The following is a 6,121-nucleotide window of genomic DNA, read 5'->3' on the forward strand; positions in this document are numbered from 1 at the left end:
GGGAACACAGCAACAGGGCAGGGAGAAAAGCAGAGTGGCAGCTAGGGAAGGGAGCACAGGGCAGTAGAGCAGCGGATCAGGCAGGGGAAAGGGATGGGAGCAATACTGAGGGAGGGCAGGGGGCTTAGTGGTACATCTGCCAAAAAGGTCATCCCCTCCCTCTTAACATCTTGTGATAATTAGTTCCACAAGGCAAATTATGTGCTCTGTAAAAAATACTTCCTTTTGTTTGTTTTAAACTTGTACCCACCACCTCCTCATCCTCCAAGTTTATCCTCAACAATCATCACCTTGGCCAAATCAAATATAGTTAACTGCAGTCTGATAATGGCTAAGCAGATGGAGAGCAGCTATCATTTTTCAGGACCGCTCATATTTTGTGTTTTCTTTTCCTGTCTGCTCAGCCTCCAATGTATTGTGCTAGTTTACATTCTTCACCTGTAACTTCATGTCCCATAGCTCTAGTATAGTAACAGATATAACTAGTAAATCTCTGTTTACTTTCTCTGAACCATTCATTATTTTATAGATTTCAACTAAGTCTCCTATAGGTCACCTTTTTTTCTAAGCTGAGGTTCAAGTTTATTTAGTCCCTTCTTGTAAAGAAGCCTCTCTATACCTTAATCATCCTTTTATCCATCTGTGTACCTTCTCTATTTCTACTAAATTCTTCTGGAGGGTCACACTTGTTGGATGCAGAAAATGAGTGATACACAAAGCTCTCCTTCCTTGTGTAGCATTTGTTGAGAGATTTGGACGGTAATTGTGCAACTGTTTGTAGGCCTGCATTCTAGCTTGCAGCAATCTGAGAACTGGGTTTCAATTATCTATGGCCCTTGTTACTTGGTAATTTTGGGCAGCTCCTGGAGCTCTTGACACATGGATTGTTCTCTCAATAACACCTGAAACTAGTTTAAAGCACTTGTTAGGCGGCTAAAAGTTACACCCCTCTAGGGCAGGATTATCTTTGATCCATGTTACAGTAAGGTGTAGCCACTCTAGGTTACACCTTAGTGTAAACACCCCTCTTGCCTCCCCTTCCTTTCCCCCCTCACAGTGGCCTGGATCAGGCCCTGCTGATCCCCACTCCCCAGCCCTGCAGGTTGCTGCTTGCTGGCTCCCTGCCCACCTCCACTTACTTGTGGCTGCCCATGTCTGTCCTGGGGGAGCCAGGGACAGGGAAGGGCCAGGCCACTGCCACCTCCATTGCTCTATACTCTGGGCAGGCTCAGCCTGGAGAAGAGCAGCAGCCCAGCAGCAGCAGCTGAGCAAGCAAGTTAACCCTTCCCTGCCTGCTCCCCTGGGCCAGATGGTGTGGGCATGTCCAAGTAGGGAGGGAGGGGGTTGGGGGGGAAACCTGAGCAGCAGAAGGGAAGCCCCAGGGGTAGGGTGGGGGGAATCAGAGGAGCCCCAGGGGACTGGGGCAGGCGGAAGGGGAGTTCAAAATGGGGCAGAGGGCTGATATTCTTACCTGTCAGTCCTCCAGGCCCCTGCTGGCCTGAAGTGTGACTGCTCCAAACTCAAGCTAGCAATAACACCCATCAACATTTGTGCAGCTCGCAATGTAAGGTATAATGAGGCCCTATCAGAGAGAGTTAAGTCTCCTAACATTTCATTTGGAAATACAGGTTAGGTTAGAATGTGTCACTCTCAAACACAACCCCAGTACTTAGGTGTATCTAAGATTTCACTTACTTTGACAATGAAAAGATGTGGACACATCAGCAATGGAGTTTCTTGTTGGACTTCACACCTAGTTCATGTGGTGCAAAGGAGCATCTATTTGACCTTACGGGCCCAGGATGATACTAAAGTATGCAAGGGTGAACTGTGTCACCAAAGGAAATGGATAATAGTTTTCCTCCTTTTCCATCCTCCAGAGAAACTACTTCCAGCTCTACTACTGGAAAAGTAGTTAAGCATGAGCTGTCAAGCTGTCACCATATGGCGTTTTGTTTGTTTGTTTTTTTAAAGGCATCACAGAGACATCACAGATCCATAACCATACATACACATTGGAAAAATTCTGAATCACATATTTTAGAGTGGAAACAAAATTATATAAGATGAGTTGGTGGCTATATCACTTTGGTAAAGGACTTTTTCCTCTCAGTGCTAGTTGCAAGACTGGCAGTTGAATGACTGACTTTAATAAAGCTAATGCCCCGTCCCTCCCAAAGCAGCCCATGTTTTACTGCTAGTGCATAGAGAATGACTAAGGAAAAGTACACAGTGGGCACATCCACATGTTGCCCTATGGTGACATTGTTACTGCACCATTGTTACTGCGCCATGCATTAAAGCATGGTGCAATAACTGCCCATACTGCGCTGTATGCGCAGCACATGGTTAGTTTTAGCTGCTACTTTGCCATAGCAGCACACTGAAATGGGGGAGCATGCCACTATGGCCAAGTAGCTGCTGGTCACATGTAGACTCACGTGATCGCTGTGTTGCCGTAGCATGTCATATAGCAATCTAGGGCATTGCTATGGTGATGTAGGGTGATGTGTAGACGTACCCAATGTGTTCTGTAAGGTGAGCAGCACAACTTCTGATTTTTCTCCTTTGAAAATACCACTTTTTGACATGAAAAGTTTAAAGTTAATTCACTGTTGTTGTCTTTCGTGAGGATGTTTTTTAAGTCTTTGATCAACATGATATTCCAAAATATGCACTGCTTGCTTTACCCGGTTTAACCTTGAACATGAGTTACCAACAGTCTCTCTCAACTGTAAGCTCAGCTCCGAGACGAACACCATTGCTCATGTTCTGTCAAAGATCTCTCAACAAATGCTGAGCAGTGAAGGAAATCTGTTTGCATTGTTCATTTTCTGCAGCTCTGGGCCAGCTCTTCAGCTAGTATAAATTAATGTCAGTTGACTGACTAAGATGGGATGATGCCAACTTACAATTGCTGAGGATCTAGCCTCAGTTTCAAAGGACTCAGGCTATGGTGTTTGAATGAGTAGGAAATGCAGTGAAAGATTGACCACAAGATGAACATGAGCCTTCAATGTGATGCTGCGGCTAGTAAAGTGAGCAAAACGCTGGCTTGCATCCATAGATGCTTCTCAAGCAAATCCCAGGACATCATTCTCCCATTGTACTCAGCCTTGGTGAGGCCGCAGCTGGAGTACTGTGTCCACTTTTGAGCTCCACAATTCAAAAAGGATGCGGAGGAGCTTGAGAGAGTGCAGAGAAGAGCCACATGCGTGATCAGAGGTCAGGAAAACAGACCTTACGATGACAGGCTGAGAGCTATGGGGCTCTTTAGCCTGAAAAAGCGCAGGCTCAGGGGTGATCTGATGGCTACCTAATGGTTTATCAGGGGAGTTCACCAGGATCTGGAGGAACCTTTGTTCACCAGAGCCCCGCAAGGGATGACAAGGTCGAATGGTTACAAACTCCTGCAAGACCGTTTCAGGCTGGACATAAGGAAGAATTTCTTTAAGGTCTGAGCCACCAAGGTCTGGAACAGCCTGCCATTGGAGGTGGTTCAAGCACCTATTTTGAACTCCTTCAAGAGAAATTTGGATGTTTATCTTGCTGGGATCCTATGATCCCTGCTGACTTCCTGCCCTTTGGGCGGGGGTCTGGACTCGATGATCTTCCGAGGTCCCTTCCAGCCCTAATGTCTGAAATCTATGAAAAAGTGATTTTAAAAAATGTATATCTTTCTAGGTACAACTGAAGAAGAAGATGCTTGGAACAAGGAGACAGTCTCTGGTCTGCTTTCAGCTGAGTGATCGTAACTCCCAAACTTATTGTCAAGGGCTTTGAAATTTAGGACATGTCAGCCTCACTGGACTTCACTATCTTATCACAAAGTTGACTCCTGCTTATAACCATGACTCCTATTCATTACAACAGTCCTATAAGCCTCAAATCGCAGGCTGCTTTGGCATGCATTTTCAGGCTTTCCTTCATTTTGCTCCTGCCCTTATGCTTTGGAAAAATTTCTAAGCCAAAATTCCATAAACCCATCACTTCATCCTCTGAGTTTGTCTTCAACGATCATCACCTTGGCCAAATCAAATATAACAAAGTGCAGTCTGATAATGACTAAGCAGATGGAGAGCTGTGGTCACTTTCCAGGACTGTTCACATTTTACATTTTCTTTTTCTGTCCACTCAATCTCCAATGCATTGTACTAGTTTGCCTCCGTCACCTGTAACTGCTTGCCGTTCTGCAGATTTTTGAGGGTTGGGACCATCAATGGTTTTCAACAGGTATCCAGCCTGCTCAGCTTCTTGCACTTGCAACCATGTAAATGTTAAATAACCATAAACGAGTCATTAAGGTGGTGGTGTGCACACTAAAATTAAAAAAAAACTGAACAATGTTTCTGTTTATTATTTGTGTTTTTCTTGTGTTTCCTCACATGTATAAATGTGGCAGGTACTTAAAAGAATATATGAGGTTAAAATGGAAAATCCAGTTTATCCATTGTGTATCTAACACTCAGAAACTGGAGTAGATCTTGTGCTTTCTCATGCAATAAATTGTTCCCTGAAATATTTTTTTTAAAAGTGTGTGTGTGTGTGTGTGTGTGGAGAGAACCAGGGGTACAGGTTATAGCTGTATTGGTCCAACTAGATATTTGCTAAAAACATTCTTTATTTGCAAGCTTTTGGGCACACACCCTTCTTCAGGCATAGGGGAATACTGAGATTGTAAAATTTCTCCTTGGCGGAAATGAAAATTCATAGAAATTTTACTATCTTTGTATTCTCCTGTGCCTGAAGAAGAGTGTGTGCCCGAAAGCTTGCAAATAACAACATTTTTTTGCAAATATCTAGTTGGTTTAATAAAAGGATATCACCTCTACCCAGAATTTTAATTGCTGTATAGAGAACCCGCACCTGCCTTCATATATTTAATCTGTTCCCTCTCTGATTTGAAATATTCAGTGAATTGAAATACTAAATAAAGGTCTAGTGCTATCTGAGATTCTTCTAAGACAAAAAGATGTAGTGGATATGTTCAATAATCATCACACATTTAAGGCTGCTGTGCTGAAAGGAAGAATGTACCTCAAAACATTTGATTTCTAATGGACTGTGTTTCTACTGAAGTGCAGGGTACACCAAGATAGTTTTCTCTCTCAAGCTTTATGAAATTGCATATCCCATGGTCAAAGCAGTGAATATTCTTTTCACAGTGAATTGGAAAGAGAACCATACAACTGATTTAACATGAAGTCTGACAGTCAAAAGTGCAGCCAGATAGAAGAAGAGGCTATGAAATACCATTTGCTACCTCCAAGCAAAGGAGTGTCAGATCCAGGTCAGCTTATTTGAGGTAAAAATGAACATGGTATTATTTCCAGATTGCAGTGAAACACAAGGATTCAAGACATCATTGCAGAGGGCTGGATTCTGTAATCAACAGCCTACAAGTAGTCTTTATTCCTTGGTGGGAAGAAGGGTGGCAGAAAAAGTGTCTTCTATCTCTCTTTATAAAAACAGAATAATAAGATTTCCCTGCCTCAAAAAAATGCTGTGGAGATGCACTTAATAACTGTGAGATGCTCTGAGGATATAGCAATGCATAACATAGGTGTCTCTAAACCAGAGGTGATCAAAATACGGCCTATGGGCCAAATCTGGCCCACCAACAGATTTGATCTGGCCTATGGGCAGGTGCCTGCCAACTCACTGGATTTGGCTTGCAGGCAGCCAGTGGCTCCAGCTCTGACCACCATGTGATGCCAGGTGGGTAGGTAGGACTGTTTCCATTATGCCGGGCATGTGGGAGGGACTGCTTCCACCCAGCAGCATCAGCTCTTGATATGACAGCATCAGCTGTGGACTTGAGTGGGGGCTTCTACCAAGGAAGGCAGGCAGCAGCTCTGGACACCACTGGCAGGTTTCAGAGCTCTGACACAGAACCTGCCAGGAGCATCCACAGCTGACGTCACTGACCTCCTGGTGTGATGGAAGCTCGTACCCAGAGACCTGACCTGGAACCTGCTGTTGCCATCAGCCGTGGAACCAGGCAGGTACTTCTGTCGCAGTGGGTGAGCGTCATCATCAGCTGTGGACACCACCAGTAGATTCTGCTTCTGGGCTCCAGAACCTGCTGGCTGTGCCCACAGCTAACACCACTGCACACGTA

The 6,121-nt window shown here is 44.4% G+C and overlaps 1 long non-coding RNA gene across 1 annotated transcript in view; it reads left to right on the forward strand.

Annotated features, from left to right (window-relative positions):
• The window catches only part of LOC132250882 (uncharacterized), a 44,437-nt gene extending 39,904 nt beyond the window's left edge, over positions 1–4,533 (forward strand). Inside the window, exon 3 of the long non-coding RNA XR_009462558.1 lies at positions 3,685–4,533. This is a non-coding gene — a long non-coding RNA (uncharacterized LOC132250882). The remainder of the gene's footprint in view (positions 1–3,684) is intronic.
• Positions 4,534–6,121: the final 1,588 nt, after the last annotated feature.

Source organism: Alligator mississippiensis, chromosome 5 (assembly GCF_030867095.1).
Source record: "Alligator mississippiensis isolate rAllMis1 chromosome 5, rAllMis1, whole genome shotgun sequence".
Taxonomy (NCBI): Eukaryota; Metazoa; Chordata; order Crocodylia; family Alligatoridae; genus Alligator; species Alligator mississippiensis.